Raw genomic sequence first — 19,596 nt, forward strand, 5'->3', positions numbered from 1 at the left:
AGTTAAGGCAAAAGCTAGGGTGGTTCCTCCGGAAAGGCATAGCCGGTTTCTTTCTCGATCCTTCCCTAATCCGAGCTTGTGCTCCTTCTATAATGACCTCGTCGTCGACAGGACGTTAAACAGTAACCTCCTCCACCACCAGTAACAGAGGAACCACATGTGTACTACCAGTTCGATAACCTAAAGTGAAATGGAGTACAGAAATTCTGACTCCCAATGGTAGTATGCTGTTCTGACCCACTGCAGCTGTAGCCAGCATGAATCCAGTTAAAATCGCAGGGACTCAAAATCCACGGAAGTTGAAAATAACCTATAGCCCACATATACACTGATGCCCAAAATTAAAGCAACAAAACGCTGCCTCGATGTATCTTCTCTGTCTACACTTTTAGTCAACCTTGGTAAGAGACCAGGCTGATGAGCAATACTCAAGTGTTTTATAAGTCATTTCTTTCGTGGATGACTTGCATTTACTTAAGACTCTTCCAATGAATCTCAGCCTAGCATCCACGTTTACTACTATAACTTTTACGTGCTGCCGGCCGGGGTGGCCGAGCGGTTCTAGGCGCTACAGTCTGGAACCGCGCGACCGCTACGGTCGCAGGTTCGAATTCTGCCTCGGGCATGGACGTGTGTGATGTCCTTACGTTAGTTAGGTTTAAGTAGTTTTAAGTTCTAGGGGACTGATGACCACAGCAGTTAAATCCCATAGTGCTCAGAGCCGTTTTAACCATTTTTTTGAACTAAACGCTATTTCCCTGTCCTATGTCTACTTTATAACACTCCTGTCCGCTACTGTTATACTATAACCTTAAAGCTGGCGACAGTTCGTATAATGAAATTATTTTTATTCAAGCAATTATAGTATAAAGAAGCAGAGCAGTGTTATCCTCTGAGAGGACTGTCCCAATTCTCTTTAACTTGGTTTTAGATAAAGTAGTAAAAACATGGGAAAACACATTAAAAAACAGAGGCACAAAGGGTATAAGCATGGGCCAAGGAAAGAACAAATTTGAAGTTAAATGTTTAGCCTTTGCGGATGATATGGCATTGATAACTGAAAACCGAACAGACGCAACAGTTATGCTTGATATGTTACACGAGATTGCTGAAAAGACTGGGGTGAAAATATCCTACGAGAAAACCGAGTATATAGAACACAAACATAATACAGAAAAGTTTATGAAAACAAAGTATGGAAAAATTAAAAGAGTTGATAGATACAAATACCTGGGGGAGTGGATCCAAGCCAATGGACTGGATAACACAACAAATAAAGAAAGAATAAAAAAGTTGGAATTTGCATATAAATTAACACAAAACTACTACAATAAGAAATCAATATCCATACAAGCAAAGATTAAACATTATAATTCAGTTATTAGGACACAAGCAACATATGGATCAGAGTGCCTAACATTGAATAAGAAAGGCGAATTAGGAGAACTAGAAAAAAGAGAGAGAAAAATATTAAGAAAAATTCTAGGTCCTGAGAAAAACAAGGAAAATAGGTGGATTAAAAGGAGAAATGAAGACCTATACAAAAATACAGAAAAGATCACAGATACAATGAGGAAGAGACGGCTAAAATTTTATGGACATTTAAAAAGAATGGAAGAAACACGGATTACAAAGAAAATTTTTAATTACGATAGTAAGCTGAAAAAAACTGTAGGATGGACAGAAGCAGTAAAGAAAGACGCCAACAAAATAGGTGTTACAGAAGAAATAATACGTGACAAGAATAACTTTAGGCTACTTATAGAAAACGCAAACTGTGAAGAAGATGAGCCAAAACCTCGACCCAAGAGAGTGTGGACAGATGAGCAGAGACGAGCAGTTGGCGAGAAAATGAAGAAGTACTGGGAAGAACGGAAGAAAAAGAAGCACCATAAGTCTTAAGTTGTATGCGGTCCATAGCTGGTCAAATTCATAATTAAAAAAAAAAATTGACCGTTTTGTACCTAACGGAGATGGCTTATCGGAAGTGAAAGTCAAAATTACGTAAATATTTAAACAGTACCAAACAATATTTTACCTATCTACACTGTTCAAAGAATAAAGAAAACGGTCGCCAGCCTAGTTAGGCAAGAGAATGAGTAACATTATAGTTCAAGAAAATAAGTATGAGTAACTTTAACGGACAAACACAACCTATACCTTGCCACACGAGAGTGCAATGAACTCTGGCACCTGCACATGGCTGGCCGAAGTGGCCGTGCGGTTAAAGGCGCTGCAGTCTGGAACCGCAAGACCGCTACGGTCGCAGGTTCGAATCCTGCCTCGGGCATGGATGTTTGTGATGTCCTTAGGTTAGTTAGGTTTAACTAGTTCTAAGTTCTAGGGGACTAATGACCTCAACAGTTGAGTCCCATAGTGCTCAGAGCCATTTTTGAACCTGCATATGTTCACTTAAAGAAAGTGCTAACAGTTATAAGAGAACATGGCTATTTGCGGTAACAGAAAATGACATATACTTTTGCCTTCAAGGCTTGTTCAAACTGAATGGTCTCAATAATATTACTATCAATATTCACTGTAGAATCATAAAATAGGCATGGATTCAATATTACTTTTCAAACATTTTCCTATCTGACATAAAAATTGTAAATGTAGTTCACTGCAAAATTATGATCTGGTCATAGGTTAAGTCTCTCCCTCAGCTAAATACTTTTCTATTTAGAATGAAAATTAAATGTAATTCACTAACAAAAAATTTCTCACTGAATTTTGAATAAAATAAGTTACTGTTTTCATAGATAGTGGTCTTTCTATTAATTGTTATTTACCCTGAGCATAAAGGATAAACCGTGGATCCTATTACATTATTAATATACAGTTTCAATACACAAGACGAACCCAATATTGTAGAGAATTTGAATTAAATAGCAAGAGTAATTAAAACTTTCTATAATTAAGTAACTTTGTCCATTTTAACTGCTTTCAAAGGAAGTGACACTGTAGGAGAGCAAACTAAACACACTTTCAATACACTAGAGGAACAATTACTTAGCAAGCATGAACATATAACTCTCAACAGTTGCAGTTCTGAACTTTTACTGCAGTGAAACACAAAATTGAGATATTTGTTAGATCCTTTCAACAAACATTATTAATCTTAGCACACTCTATTGTCATATTAATTTTAATATGCGTTCGATAAAGGACACTCGGTAAACACTTTATCGTGGGAGGGACCCTAAGTGGATATGTGACTGAGGATAATCATGGTAGGTACAACAAGAGTTCAGTCAAATTTTATCTTATTTTTGGATACACTATAACATCCTATGAGCTGATCCTTCACTGTACATTACTATAGTGTTCCATTACAGTGATTGCGCAATGTGGTGGCGATTGCATGTTGGTAGGTGGATTTGCAGGTAGAATTGCTGGACTCTGTCATTTCTTGGTGGCGCTGATAGATACCAATTTCAGATTAGTTCCAGCTCTTTATCCATGCATCCGAGGCATGGGAAAGCGTCAGGAAAAGCCTCTCTCGGAACCAGCACAATACATAACTTCAGCAGTTCATAGTTTGGCAGCTCATCCCCGATTGACTCTTTGTTCCACCTTTTCTTCCTATGCCAACCACACTTTGCGCGCGCTACACAGTTCCGTTCCCTGGCGGAACCACAACACCTTTTACATACAAAATAACTAAGAACCCTAAGTGAGGATCAGCAGTTCACATAACAGCAAACAAACATTTTAAATGAAACAGAACCTTTGCACATATTGACATTTCTATAAAAAAATTATTTAAACAAAATTATTCCTCCTCAAAGATAACCAAAGAGATTATGTGAGAAAGACAAAACATATAATTTACTCATATTGTACATATTAAAGGGATTACACTTCCTATACTCTAAAAGACTTCAAAGTTTTTAACAGAAAAGAATAAACACTCTCATGGTATCGATTCAATCCAACAACATTTACAGAAACTCAACGATATAACATTAAATAAAACAAAAGGCAAAAGAAATCAATAGAGCTATGGTGTTACAACTTCACTATATAATCATACAGACTGTCAACAAAAGTCCGTACGTTAGTGTTCTGCACGGAAGATGGAATTTCGCGGCAACGATGACGTCAGGGCACCTACCAAACGGAGTACCGTAGTGTTTGTCGGGTAGTCCACACATCCACAATCGCTGTGTACACAGTCACAGACGATGCAGTATGGCACAGAGAAGATGCTTGCCAGACTTTGCAGTGGAGAGAAACAGGAAGAATGGAAGCAGGACACTCGCAAACTGATGTGGCCCGATGACTTAACGTGAATCGTTTTGTTATTTCCCGCATGTGGCAGTTTGTATCTGTATCCCGAAGAGCAGGAGAGGGCCGTCCACGTGTGACATCAGAAAGAGTGGACCGTTACGTGGCTGTAAGGGGACGACGGTACCGCCTTATAGTACTGCACGGCAACTGGCGTCGGACCTCGCAGCATCACCTGGACGTGTTGTAGAGGGGCAATTGTGGTAGAGAAGGTTTCGGCAGTGTGTCACTTATTGTCGGAGACCTGCCACCATATGTGTGCCTCAGACGTGTCTCCACAGAAGACAACGTCTAGAGTAGAGCCGTCGACATACCACCAGCACTGTTCCCAAGAGTGGGCCAATGTTCTTTTCGCAGATGAGTCCCGATTTGGTCTGGAGAGTGATTTTCGACGGATTCGCGTCTGAAGGGAATGTGAAACACGATATCGAGACATCTACATCTACATCTACATGGTTACTCTGCAATTCAGACTTAAGTGCCTGGCAGAGGGTTCATCGAACCATTTTCAAAAATGGCTCTGAGCACTATGGGACTTAACATCTATGGTCATCAGTCCCCTAGAACCTAGAACTACTTAAACCTAACTAACCTAAGGACATCACACAACACCCAGTCATCACGAGGCAGAGAAAATCCTTGACCCCGCCGGGAATCGAACCCGGGAACCCGGGGAACCATTTTCATACTACTTCTCTACCATTCCACTCTCGAATGGGGCGTGGGAAAAAGGAAACCTAAATCTTTTCGTTCGAGCTCTGATTGCTCTTATCTTATTATGATGATCATTTCTTCCTACGTAGGTGGGTGTCAACAAAATATTTACGCATTCGGAAGAGAAAGTTAGTGATTGAAATTTCGTAAATAGATCTCGCCGTAAAGAAAACCGCCTTTATGGCTCTGAGCAATATGGGACTTAACTTCTGAGATCATTAGTCCCCTAGAACTTAAAACTCCTTAAACCTAACTCACCTTGAAACATGTATGTATTCAGTACAGCGATGGCGAGGCATGACAGAATCTCTGACCAGAGAGTTATTTATCGTTGCTAGTCTGCGCTTGACCGCGCGAGTGTTCAGTTGCCAGTTGCACTCTGTCTGCGGTAGTAGTCAGTCGGAAGTTGCGGGTAGGGAGTCGCGAGGAACAGTTGCGAGTAGGCAGTTGCGTATAGCGAGTCGGCAGAGCCAGTAGTCAGTTGCAGTTGCGAGTTGCACTCTGTCTGCAGTAGGAGTCAGTTGCGAGTTGCGAGTTGGACTCAGTGGAAGTTGCGTATAGCGAGTCGGCATGAACAGTAGTTGTGTGTGAGGAGTCGGCGGGCGTCGACATGGGTCTCTGGTCACAGTTCTGGACGAGGTATATTGCTATCGAAGGTAATGAAGCAGCGTTGCGCTCAGCTAATGACATATGTTAATTGTAATTATTTTGTTCAGGAATTACCCCAATAATAATTTTCTTTTAAAGTAACTGTTTTAAACAAAAGATTCATTTCAAGTTAAATAATATTTCCCATGCATTCCCTCCAAGAATCAAAATTAAATGTGGGCCAGCATTGCACTGTGCTGTGCCGAAAATAAGAGCAGATATAGATGCAGTTTACTGAGGTAAGAATTTTGATTTTTGTGTTCAGGTTTAATTATTGCACAGGGCCGAAGGTCAGCGCAGCTGCCCTTATAAAATTTATCATGTTCATCTTAACGTTAATTTTGTGGGGATTTAACATTTTTGCACATTTTTATTATCATTGAGTTTTATTACTGAGGGGAAGCTAACATTTGGCACTATTTGCATTTTTATTCAATTCAATTATTGTCATTTAAAATTTTGCGGGAATTATTATTCGCTTTTGTGGGAAGACAACATTTGGCTCAATTTCAGTATCATTGTCATTTATTTTCACGGGGAGGTTACAGTTTCAATAATATTGACTTTCCATATTTTCACGGGGAGGTTACAACCTAAGGAAACTTCCCGGAAGATTAAAACTGCGAAAATCTCATTCTGGTAACCTAAGGACATCACTCACACCCGGGGTTGCGACACCTGTGAGAGGCGACAGTTGTGAGGAGCGACATTTGTGAGGAGACCCGGCCGAACAGGTAGCGGGCGGTCTACAGGGACACCAAACAGGTGGCGCACCGCGCTTCAGTACTGCAGCGTCACATCACTGCCGTCACACAGGAGTGCAAAGCGATCGCTGCAACGCATCAGGCAAAAAGCATGCGATGTACACAAGACCCGACCGATGCAGCAGGAATATTTCTGCAAGAACATCATTTGCTAATGAATGATTGGAGCACATTTTTACTTACAGATGACGACAGAGGACCAAATAATAGGATATTGGTGTTCACCAGCGAATGGGGAAAATCCTGTTTAACAGACTGCAAGTCGTTCTTTGTCGATGAAACGTTCAAAACCTCCTGCAAGCAGTTTGGACAGTTATTTATTGTTCATGCCGATATTTCTAGTTCTGAGGAGGAAACGAACACAGCTCCAACCGTGTACGCCTTGCTACCCAATAAAAAGCGAGAAACGTACGATTGCTTTTTCACAGCAAGAGCAGCGTACCTGGATGGAATCCTATAGCTGTCGTGATGGATTTTGAAGCTGCAATCATCCAACAAGTAACACATTCCTGATGCAAAGATTAATGGCTGCAACTACCATTTCAATCAGTGCTTGTGGAGGCAAGTGCAGAATTCCGGCCTTTTTGCTGCCTACAAGGAAAAAGAAGAAATAAGATTGTGTTCCGCTTTGGCTCAAATTCCCCTGGACATGTAAGATGATGGGTGGCTACGCATTCAAAAGATCACGCCAGATAATGAAAAACTGCAGGATTTTTACGACTATTTTGTTGAACAATGGCTGGATAATGAAGACATGCCAAGAGATATATGGAACTGCGCAGGAAGGCGTCACCGCACCAACAATGCTTCAGAAGGATGGAATCGGAGGATAAATACATTAATTTCGAAAGTTCATCCAAATTTTTACTCCTTAGTAAACATTCTCAGAGAAGACGCAGAATATCGTGGGCACCATGTTGAACGGCTAGTTTTAAATCTAGGTGGGAAAAGAAGAAAGAAGTCCGCAAATAAGACAGAGAGAGATAGTTTCTAAGGCCCTTAGAAGACTCCAGGTTGACGGCTATGTAAAATCATTTCTTACCTGCTTGGCCTAGGCACAGAAATTACAATGAAAAGGAAATGGCTGAAGCTACAGCAACACTTGTAAATATTGAAAAGAGGTTCAGTTCACGCCCATCGCCCTACTGTAAAAATTGTAAATAAATAATCATCCTGTAAATATTGTAAATAAATAAAATGCGGGACGAAGAGAGACTACCTCCTCGTGGTGTTTCCTGGGAACGACACAAAGTCGGCTAAATGTCTCTTGCAAATTGTAAAATGGTTCAAATGGCTCTGAGCACTATGGGACTCAACTGCTGTGGTCATCAGTCCCCCAGAACTTAGAACTACTTAAACCTAACTAACCTAAGGACATCACTCACATCCATGCCCGAGGCAGGATTCGAACCTGCGACCGTAGCGGTCACGCGGTTCCAGACTGTAGCACCTAGAACCGCACGGCCACTCCGGCCGGCAAAATTGTAAAAGATTCACTGATGAAGTCTGAAAAGTCATATCTTTTCTAACAATCAGAATCAGCATTTTTGTGTAGAGAATTTTAGAAACAATGTCTGTTTGAGTGGATGATGAATACATCTTGTTTCAATATATAAACTGCATTCCTTAAAGCTAATTGCTAGCAGGACTCACATTAGACCTCAGTAAACTTCCCTACGTGGTACGGAAAAATTGAGGTTTATTTCGAAATAATTAAAGAAAAAGTTTCTACCGAGAACCAAAGTCTTTAGTTAGCTCCTCTTAATGTATGGTAAAAGGTTGCCACTCCGATCATATCAAATTTTGGGTGAGGGGTTGAAAGATGGAAAACATTTTCCGTTTCTATAGTTTCTATAAAACACGAGGTTGAGCGAAAATTATGCCCTGTGTAAGATTAATGAGCACAAAAATTCCAATGAAAAAGGTCTTACGCATAACTATGCTGCATCTAATGGTTGACATGATATCGTGGGGGCAAAATCAGCCCCGATTTCTAATCTGACTAAGGCCACTCTTCCTTGCCCAAAACAATTCTGAAATAATGTAGCCTGGCTGCACTGGAGGAGTGTGAATGTCCCTCGGCAGCTGCCCGGGCCGGCACAAGCCGAGCGCTCAGTCACACCGAGCGGCAGCAGGCAGTGGCCGAGCAGGTAGTGGCGCAGCATTTGCGACACACCCTGTGCCGGTCCCTCAACATCCCGAAGTGTCGCTTCTCACAAGTGTCTACAACTCCTCATATCCATGACCGAGGCAGGATTCGAACCTGCGACCGTAGCGGTTGCGCGCTTCGAGACTGTAGCGCCTAGAACCGCTCGGCCACCCCGGCCGGCCAAGTGTAATGTAGGCTGTCTCTTTAGTGGGTTTGTCGCATCTTCTAAGTGTTCTGCCAACAATGCGCAGTCTTTCTTTCGCCTTCCCCACAATATTATCTATGTTATCTTTCCAAGTTAAGTTACTCGTAATTGTACGAGTAATTCCTAGGTATTTAGTCGCATTGGTAGCCCTTAGATTTGTGCGATTTATCGTATACACAAAATTTATCGGATTTCTTTTAGTACCCATGTGGTTGACCTCGAACTTTTCTATTTTTAGAGCCAATTGCCACTTTTGGCACCATACAGAAATTCTGTCTAGATCATTTTGTAATTGGAATTGATCGTCTGATGATTTTACTAGACGGTAAATTACAGCGTCACGTGCAAACAATCTAAGGGGGCTGCTCCGATTATCACCTAGATCATTTACGTAAATCAGGAACAGCAGAGGGCCTATGACACTACCTTGCGGAACGCCAGATATCGCTTCTGATCTACTCGATGATTTACCGCCTGTCACTACGAACTGTGACCTCTCTGAGAGGAAATCAGGAATCCAGTCACACAACCGAGACGATACTCTATATGCACACAATTTGATTAATAGTCGCTTGTGAGGAACGATATCAAAAGTGGAAATGTAGGAATATGGACTCGATCTGAGATCCCTTGTCGACTGCACTCATTACTTCATGAGACTAAAGACTGTGTTGCACAAGAACGATATTTTCTGAATCCGTGTTGGTTATGTATCAAAAAGTAATTTTCTTCAAGGTGATTCATAATGTTTGAGTACAGTACACGCTCCAAAATCCGACTGCAAGGTCTGTAATTCAGTGAGTTACTCCTATTTTCCTTCTTGAATATTGGTGTAACCTGTGCTACTTTCCAGTCTTTAGGAACAGAACTTTCGTCAAGTGACACTGCGGAAAGACACGGATATCGAGCAGGATCACTAATTGGCTGGTTCAAATGGCTCTGAGCACTATGCGACTTAACTTATGAGGTCATCAGTCACCTAGAACTTAGAACTAATTAAACCTAAACAACCTAAGGACATCACACACATCCATGCCCGAGGCAGGATTCGAACCTGCGACCGTAGCGGTCGCTCGGATCCAGACTGTAGCGCCTAGAACCGCACGGCCACTCCGGCCGGCATTACTAATTGTGTGGGTGGGGATTAAGTTGACCGCTCGAACAGCTGTTCATGAAGTTGTATGGGTGAGACAGAGTGGCTTAACTGCTGTCAGTTACCGTGACGAGGTCTTGAGAACTCATGTAGGGTTGCTACGAGGTGCTGCGCTCCCAGACTTCGTGCTGATAAACGATAGTGCTCCACTTCATAGAGAGAGAGTGGTTAACGTTTTCAAACTGCCTGTTGCCTTCTGTCTCACTACTGGCCATTAAAATTGCTACACCACGAAGATGTCGTGTTACAGACGCGAAATTTAACCGACAGGAAGAAGATGCTATGATATGCAAACGATTAGCTTTTCAGAGCATTCTCACAAGGTTGGCGCCGGTAGCGACACCTACAACGTGCTGGCATGAGGAAAGTTTCCAACCGATTTCTCATACACAAACAGCAGTTGACCGGCGTTGCCTGGTGAAACGTTGTTGTGATGCCTCGTGTAAGGAGGAGAAACGCGTACCATCACGTTTCCGACTTTGATAAAGGTCGGATTGTAGCCTATCGCGATTGCGGTTTATCGTATCGCGACATTACTGCTCGCGTTGGTCGAGATGCAATGACTGTTAGCAGAATATGGAATCGGTGGGTTCAGGAGGGTAATACGGAACGCCGTGCTGGATCCCAACGGCCTCGTATCACTAGCAGTCGAGATGACAGGCGTCTTATCGGTATGGCTGTGACGGATCGTGCAGCCACGTCTCGCTCCCTGAGTCAACAGATGGGGACGTTTGCAAGACAACAAGCATCTGCCCGAGGCAGGATTCGAACCTGCGACCGTGGCAGCAGCGCGGCTCCGGACTGGAGCGCCTAGAAACGCACGGCCACCGCGGCCGGCCCACCAATTTAGTATTGGAGGGCAGCGTCGAGGGTAAAAATTGTAGAGGGAGACCAAGAGATGAATACACTAAACAGATTCAGAAGGTGTAGGTTGCAGTAGGTACAGGGAGATGTAGAATCTTGCACAGGATAGAGTAGCATGGAGAGCTGCATCAAACCAGTCTCTGCACTGAAGACCACAACAACAACAACACTTAACATCGGACGTCTCCCTGGAATTTCTAAATGGTAGCAGGTGACCTACATAAACAAGTCATTGAATCTCCATGTTACGTTTATGGTGAAATCAACGAACAACGTATCGAAATCAATTAAATTTCCATAAATAAGTGTTACACCCAAGTCAGATGTAGTCTTATCCTTTGAACCGACAACACTAAATTTAGCTGTGATGGTCCCACTCTCTTCACACCCAATATAGTGTCGCAATTCTGTGTAACATGAATTGGACAAGCTCATGACTGTTTGATAGAATGCGTATTGTTATTCTGTCTCCAGAAAGGGCATAGGACTTTTTCCAGACCTGGACAGCCGACTACCACTATACACCTGTTGTACGAATTCAGAGTTGTAGTAGAAATGTAAAATGTATTGTACCAAATATCTTGAAGTTGATTCACACAATCAAAGAATGGTGTATAGTGCTAGTCGGCTGTTCGGTTTTGAAAAACGTCCTGTGCCCTTTCTGGAGACAGTATGACAACAACATGTACTCCTAACCGATGTTAGATGGCGCACTTTTCTGAACACTGATGTGAAGTGGGGTGCTGTTAATATTGGAACATAAAGTTCCTGACTTCTAGTCAGTGTTAAGTACAACGATCACTTTGGCCTGGTGTCTGACACTGGAGAATTCTTATCGTGTTGAGCTGTTGTGGATGAGAATTGCATACGGAGCAATGGGGAAGAACGAATATGCGCTTCTGTCAAGTAACTGTAAGCTTTCAAGCGTGGTGTGCAATTTAGTGGCGTCACCCACTAACGTTTGCGACCACAGTATGTAGAACTTGCCAGCTGCATCTGTGTTATGAAAATGGACATATCTGAACTGCTCTTCGATTATATTGTCAAGTGTGTATTAAGGACAAAAGAAATTTGTGGCGCAACCTGACTTGAAGAAGGAATATGCCGGTAGGATACATTCTGACATATCAAAGAATCACCAATTTAGTACTTGAGGGAAGCGTGGGGGGTAAAAATCGTAGAGCGAGGTCAAGAGATGAATACAGTAAGCAGATTCAGAAGGAAGTACTGTTAAGTTGTAGTAGTTATTCGGAGGTGGACAGGCTGGCACAGACATGCAGAGCTGCATCAAACCAGTCTTTGGACTGAAGACCACAACAGCAACAGCTTTGTTCTTTCACAATCTCAAAGAGGCTTATGGACCGCTTTCAAAATCTACAAAGGTGTGAACTGTTTTCCTACAGTAAAATTTTCTATGCTTGAGAATTACACTCCTGGAAATGGAAAAAAGAACACATTGACACCGGTGTGTCAGACCCACCATACTTGCTCCGGACACTGCGAGAGGGCTGTACAAGCAATGATCACACGCACGGCACAGCGGACACACCAGGAACCGCGGTGTTGGCCGTCGAATGGCGCTAGCTGCGCAGCATTTGTGCACCGCCGCCGTCAGTGTCAGCCAGTTTGGCGTGGCATACGGAGCTCCATCGCAGTCTTTAACACTGGTAGCATGCCGCGACAGCGTGGACGTGAACCGTATGTGCAGTTGACGGACTTTGAGCGAGGGCGTATAGTGGGCATGCGGGAGGCCGGGTGGACGTACCGCCGAATTGCTCACCACGTGGGGCGTGAGGTCTCCACAGTACATCGATGTTGTCGCCAGTGGTCGGCGGAAGGTGCACGTGCCCGTCGACCTGGGACCGGACCGCAGCGACGCACGGATGCACGCCAAGACCGTAGGATCCTACGCAGTGCCGTAGGGGACCGCACCGCCACTTCCCAGCAAATTAGGGACACTGTTGCTCCTGGGGTATCGACGAGGACCATTCGCAACCGTCTCCATGAAGCTGGGCTACGGTCCCGCACACCGTTAGGCCGTCTTCCGCTCACGCCCCAACATCGTGCAGCCCGCCTCCAGTGGTGTCGCGACAGGCGTGAATGGAGGGACGAATGGAGACGTGTCGTCTTCAGCGATGAGAGTCGCTTCTGCCTTGGTGCCAATGATGGTCGTATGCGTGTTTGGCGCCGTGCAGGTGAGCGCCACAATCAGGACTGCATACGACCGAGGCACACAGGGCCAACACCCGGCATCATGGTGTGGGGAGCGATCTCCTACACTGGCCGTACACCACTGGTGATCGTCGAGGGGACACTGAATAGTGCACGGTACATCCAAACCGTCATCGAACCCATCGTTCTACCATTCCTAGACCGGCAAGGGAACTTGCTGTTCCAACAGGACAATGCACGTCCGCATGTATCCCGTACCACCCAACGTGCTCTAGAAGGTGTAAGTCAACTACCCTGGCCAGCAAGATCTCCGGATCTGTCCCCCATTGAGCATGTTTGGGACTGGATGAAGCGTCGTCTCACGCGGTCTGCACGTCCGGCACGAACGCTGGTCCAACTGAGGCGCCAGGTGGAAATGGCATGGGAAGCCGTTCCACAGGACTACATCCAGCATCTCTACGATCGTCTCCATGGGAGAATAGCAGCCTGCATTGCTGCGAAAGGTGGATATACACTGTACTAGTGCCGACATTGTGCATGCTCTGTTGCCTGTGTCTATGTGCCTGTGGTTCTGTCAGTGTGATCATGTGATGTATCTGACCCCAGGAATGTGTCAATAAAGTTTCCCCTTCCTGGGACAATGAATTCACGGTGTTCTTATTTCAATTTCCAGGAGTGTATTTTCAGAACTTGTTCTGGACGAGATTTACACTGAAGCGTCAATGACACTGGTATAGGCGTGCGTATTCAAATACAGAGATAGGTAGAATAAGGCACTGCGGTCAGCTACGCCTATGTAAGACAACAAGTGTCTGGCGCAGTTGTTAGTTCGGTTACTGCTGCTACAGTGGCAGGTTGTCAAGATTTAAGTGAGTTTAAACGAGGTGCTATAGTCGGCGCACGAGCGATGGTGCACGGCATCTCTGAGGTAGCGATGAAGTGAGGATTTTCCCGTACGAGCATTTCACGAGTGTACTGTGAATATCAGGAATCCGGTAAAACATCAACTTTCAGAAACCGCTGCGGCCGGAAAAAGATCCTGCAAGAACTGGACCAACGACACTGAAGAGAATCGTTCAAAGTGACACAAGTGCAACCGTACCGTAAATTACTGCATATTCCAGTGCGACATTCACGAAGCATCATCAGTATGGGCTTTCGGAGCCGAAGACTCACTCATGTACCCTTGATGACTGCACGACACAAAGCTTTACGCCTCGCCTAGGCTCGTCAACACCGACATTGGACTGTTGATGACTGGAAGCATGTTGCCTGCCCGGACGACTCTCGTTTCAAATTGTATCGAGCGGATGGACGTTGATGGGTATGGAGACAACCTCATGAATCCATGGACCCTGAATGCCAGCAGAGGACTGTTGAAGCTAGTGGAGGCTCTGTAATGGTGGTGGAGAGTGTGCAGTAGGAGTGATATGGGACCTCAGATACGTCTTGGTACGATCTGACAAATGACACGTATGTAAGCATCCTGTCTGATTACATGCATCCGTTCATGCCTATTGTGCATTCCGACGGACTTGGGCACTTGCAGCAGGACAATGCGTCACTCCACATATCCAGAACTGCTACAGAGTGGCTCCAGGAAAACTCTTGTGTGTTTAAACACTTCGGATGGGCACCAAGCTCCCCAGACATAGACATTATTGTGCGTATCTGGGATGCCTTGCAACGTGCTGTTCAGGAGAGTTCTCCACCCCTCGCATTGTTACGGATTTATGGACAAAATGGTTCAAATCGCTCTGAGCACTATGGGACTTAACATCTATGGTCATCAGTCCCCTAGAACTTAGAACTACTTAAACCTAACTAACCTAAGGACATCACACAACACCCAGTCATCACGAGGCAGAGCAAATCCCTGACGCCGCCGGGAATCGAACCCGGGCTGCGGACGGATTTATGGACAGCGCTGGAGGATTCCTCTAGCACTACTTCAGCTATTAGTCGAGTACATGCCACGTCGTGTTGCGGCACTTCTGCGTGCTCGCGGGGGAGCTACACGATATTAGGTACGTGTACCATTTTCTTTGACTCAAGTGTATTTAGTCTGAAACCTGTTTGATACTCACCAATTTTACATTCAAGTTGTTGTTGAGGTCAGTCCAGGAGACAAAATGGCTCTGAGCACTATGGGACTCAACATCTTAGGTCATAAGTCCCCTAGAACTTAGAACTACTTAAACCTAACTAACCTAAGGACATCACACACACCCATGCCCGAGGCAGGATTCGAACCTGCGACCGTAGCAGTCCCGCGGTTCCGGACTGCAGCGCCAGAACCGCTAGACCACCGCGGCCGGCTCCAGGAGACAGTCAAATAAAATTTTGTATGGGACACGAGAAAGAGAACCTCTTTCGCAACTACTAACGTCCGTTCTGTGTCCCTTTTTATACTGGATTTTTGAGCTAAGTTTTCCAGTAATCCGAAATTTTGTCTGGTTGCCACGCGTTTTGCATGATCACCGTAATTTCTTTTGATGTTTTTGGGACAGCTGATTTCGGGAGTTCTGCAACAATTCCATCTTCACCAGATGCTTTTTATTATGTTTTAATGAAACATAATTCCTGTGGCACCACTGCTTCATGGTGAAACTTCCTGGCAGATTAAAACTGTGTGCCGGAACGAGACTCGAACTCGGGACCTTTGCCTTTCGCGGGCAAGTGCTCTACCAACTGAGCTACCCAAGCATGACTCACGCCCCGTCCTCACAGCTTCAATTCCGCCAATACCTTGTCTCCTACCTTCCAAACTTCATACACTGCTGGCCACCGTAAATGCAACACCCTGAAGGAAGCATCCGAATCAAGTGAAATTTACACCATGGGTTTGCAGCGATGAGATATGCAACTGATTAGAATTTCAGCGCAGACGCACATCACGCGCGCCTGTGGCGCCACCTCATAGCGCCATTTAAGGCTTGGCGATTTCGACGACTGTACGTTCGGCACGTGTGTTTACCTTGTGGTTGTTTCACAAGACGATCAGTTATGCCTCGTAGACAACAGCGAACATCTTTTGATCAAGTATCCGAGTTCGACAGAGGAAGGATAGTGCCTTACCGAGATTGTGGATTATCATACAGAGAAATCGCTAGTCGTGTTGGACGAAACCAAACAACTGTGATGCGGATATGTGACCGTTGGATGCAGGAGGGTACGACGGACCGACGTGGTCGATCGCATTCACCTCGGTGCACCACTGCACGTGCTGATAGGCAAATTGTGCGCATGGCAGTGACGGATCGCTCAGTGACATCCCGAACCATAGCACAGCACATTGCGTCTGTAACGCATCATCCAGTGTCTGCGCGTACCATTCGACGCCGTTTACAGCAGAGTGGTCTGTCCGCAAGACGTCCATTGCTTCGTCTACCATTGACGCAGAACCACAGACGTCTCCGTCGCCAATGGTGTGATGACAGACGGATGTGGACGGCAGAATGGAATGACGTTGTCTTTACTGACGAGGCACGCTTCTGTCTGCAGCACCACGATGGTCGGATTCGAGTGTGGAGACACCGTGGAGAGAGGATGCTGGACAGCTGCATTATGCACCGCCACACTGGTCTTGCACCGGGTATTATGGTATGGGGCGGTATTGGATATTACTCTCGCACGCCTCTAGTACGCATTGCCGGTACTTTAAATAGCCGGCGCTACATATCGGAGGTGCTGGAGCCAGTTGTCCTTCCTTACCTTCAGGGCTCGGCCAGAGCCATATTTCAACAGGATAATGCGCGACCACACGTGGCACGCATTGTCCAAAGGTTCTTCGTCAATAACCAGATTGAATTGCTTCCCTGGCCGGCTCGCTCTCCGGACATGTGGTCCATGGTTGCTCAACGAGTGACCCAGATTACATCCCCAGCTGCCACACCAGATGATCTTTGGCAACGTGTGGAAGCTGCTTGGGCTGCTGTACCCCAGGAACACATCCAACGTCTCTTTGACTCAATGCCGAGACGTGTGGCAGCGGTGATCTCCAACAATGGCAGCTACTCTGGCTATTGATTCTGGCAGGAACCACGTGTCACAGACGTCTGTAAACGTAATCATTTGATACTTGGTCAACATGTTATCTACAAAATAAATTTTGTTGTGCTACCTCTTGTCTTTCTTGGTGTTGCATTTACGGTGGCCAGCAGTGTAGAAGCTCTCCTGCGAACCTTGCAGAACTAGCACTCCTGCTTCGTGGTGTTCACTTCTGACTATATCCGTCTCAGACGGAAGGTGTACACTTCCCCTAGAGAGACCCTGCGCCTGGGTAAGCTAAATGTCAAAGTAGCCACGCTGTGACTGTTGTATGTAGCACAGGCAGGATGCAGACAGGATGGCTGTCGGCATTTGCAAACAGAGCGGGCTGTCCGCGTTGGTACCGTTGGTGGCCAACAGAACGTGACCGGAGGCTATCGCAGACGCGTCTCGCCTGTTAAAGAGTCAGAGCGGGCCACCACACTTTGCAAACGGCGACGCGGCAACATCGAAGGCAGCGTGCGCCACTCCACTCGTCAACGGCAGACGTAACATTTACAGTTTGAGGATGACACAGTCGAAACTATCACAGACGTTGAAATTGCGGAAGTAGTAAAAGATGGCAGAACTGGCGCAGTTGTGGTTACATAAAACGATTCTCCCTTGAAACTGAGAACGTTAAGCCACCCTCAACGGAACATTAATGGGTCGCCTGTAGTTATAAACAACGTTAAGAAAGCTGAAATGGTAACGCACCTTCAGATGGATTTCGGGACTCAGGGACATGATATGACAGAAACTTCAACTGCAAGAGCTATGATGACGAGCGTATGGCTGTTCGGCCGCCGCTCCACAAGTTCTGTAGCGCCACTACGGCGACTCGCGAGTGAATGAGGATGAAATGATGATGAAAGACACACAACAACCAGTCATCTCGAGACAGAGGAAATCCCTGATCCCGCCGGGAACCGAACCCGGGACCCCGTGCGCGGGAAGCGAGAACGCTACCGCAAGACGACGAGCCGCGGACTGCAAGAGCTATAAACTTACTTAAAGAGACTGCTCACCTTAATCAACAGTGTAGCTATGAATGCTGGCAGAGCTCTGGGAAAGGTTGTACCGTATTATGGTCTCCTGCAACAGAAAATTGCACCACGTATCTCCATTTGGAATAGGACAACGAAGGAAGAAAGATTGGGTTTAATGTCCCGTCGACATCGAGGAAAACCTAAATCTGGATGGGCAGGCGTGGGTTTGCACCGTCATCCTCCCGAATGCGAGTCCAGTGTGCTAACCACTGCGCCACCTCGCTCGATTCTCGAACAGGAGCTAAAGGTACCCAACAACAATTACACATGCCGGCCGGTGTGGACGAGCTGTTCTAGACGATTCAGTCTGGAACCGCGCGACAGCTACGGTCGCAGGTTCGAATCCTGCCTCGGGCATGGATGCGTGTGATGTCCTTAGGTTAGTTAGGTGTAAGTAGTTCTAAGTTCTAGGGGACTGATGACGTCAGATGTTAAGTCCCATAGTGCCCAGAGCCATTTTAACAAATTACACATGCGGCAATCTCGCTAAAATTCCAATTCAGCTGTTCCGATAAGGATTGATCAAATCTCCAATGCACGATTGCGCAAAGAAGAATCAGATAATATTTTTTGGTTCTAGATCCTGGACACATAAAGATTAAGTAAGAATTGAATATGACTCTTCAAGCTTTCCTGGCGGATATGTTGTAAATAGTCACCACGGGTTTGCCGCCGGATCACGCTGCGCAAATTCCAGAATTTTTCTTCGGAGCAACTGTCCGACATCTTCATGTGGTTCAACGTTGCTGGTGGCTAGGTACGACTGACGGTATCCGCACGTCGACGCCCCGTTTCTAGAACAAGCGCGCGAAGAATGCGCAGGCGCGGAAATGGCGCATGCGCTATGATTTGCAGACAGATGGTGCCATATTCAAACCGAAAATCGCCGAGCGACTGTCCCTGCGCGTGCGCTGTACGCTGCCTTTACTAACAGTGCGGCCAGACGTTACTCGCCAAAGACCGTACTAGACCAATGTTCTGACCGGCCTGTTACCGAAAAATCTTGATTTTCGCGTCCTGATTTAATAGCAGCCAATGCAGGGTTCCAGGTTGTGCTCAGTTGAAATCCCGCAATCCCTGTTGATGATATTATCGCCTGTACGGGTATGTATTGTTTCCTGAATAACGCGCTCTCAGAAAGATGATGCCGGAGATAAAACTTCCGTATTTTCATAAATCATCCGATGTCCTGTATTCACGAAAGATGTCCTGTATTCTGCACATCACATGATTTATGAAAAGACGGAAGTTTTATCCCCTGATCTGACAAGTCGTCCCCTCTACCAAAAAGTCTTCAGCGCCGAAGGAAATTGTATTTGATTCCCCGTGTGACTATACTTCTGTTAGTAAGCGTTGGTCTGGCATTACCAACTGCTTTTCGGAAGACAAGAGATAGTGCATTTATCTAATTGCCTTCATGTATGACTTTCAGGCAGTACCTACTTCAAATGTTCAGATCTGTCTGAATTCCTAAGGGACCAAACTGCTGATGTCATCGGTCCCTAGACTTACACACTACTTAAACTACCTTACCCTAAGGACAACACACACCCATGCCCGAG

This window comes from Schistocerca nitens, chromosome 5, assembly GCF_023898315.1.
Source record: "Schistocerca nitens isolate TAMUIC-IGC-003100 chromosome 5, iqSchNite1.1, whole genome shotgun sequence".
NCBI lineage: Eukaryota > Metazoa > Arthropoda > Insecta > Orthoptera > Acrididae > Schistocerca > Schistocerca nitens.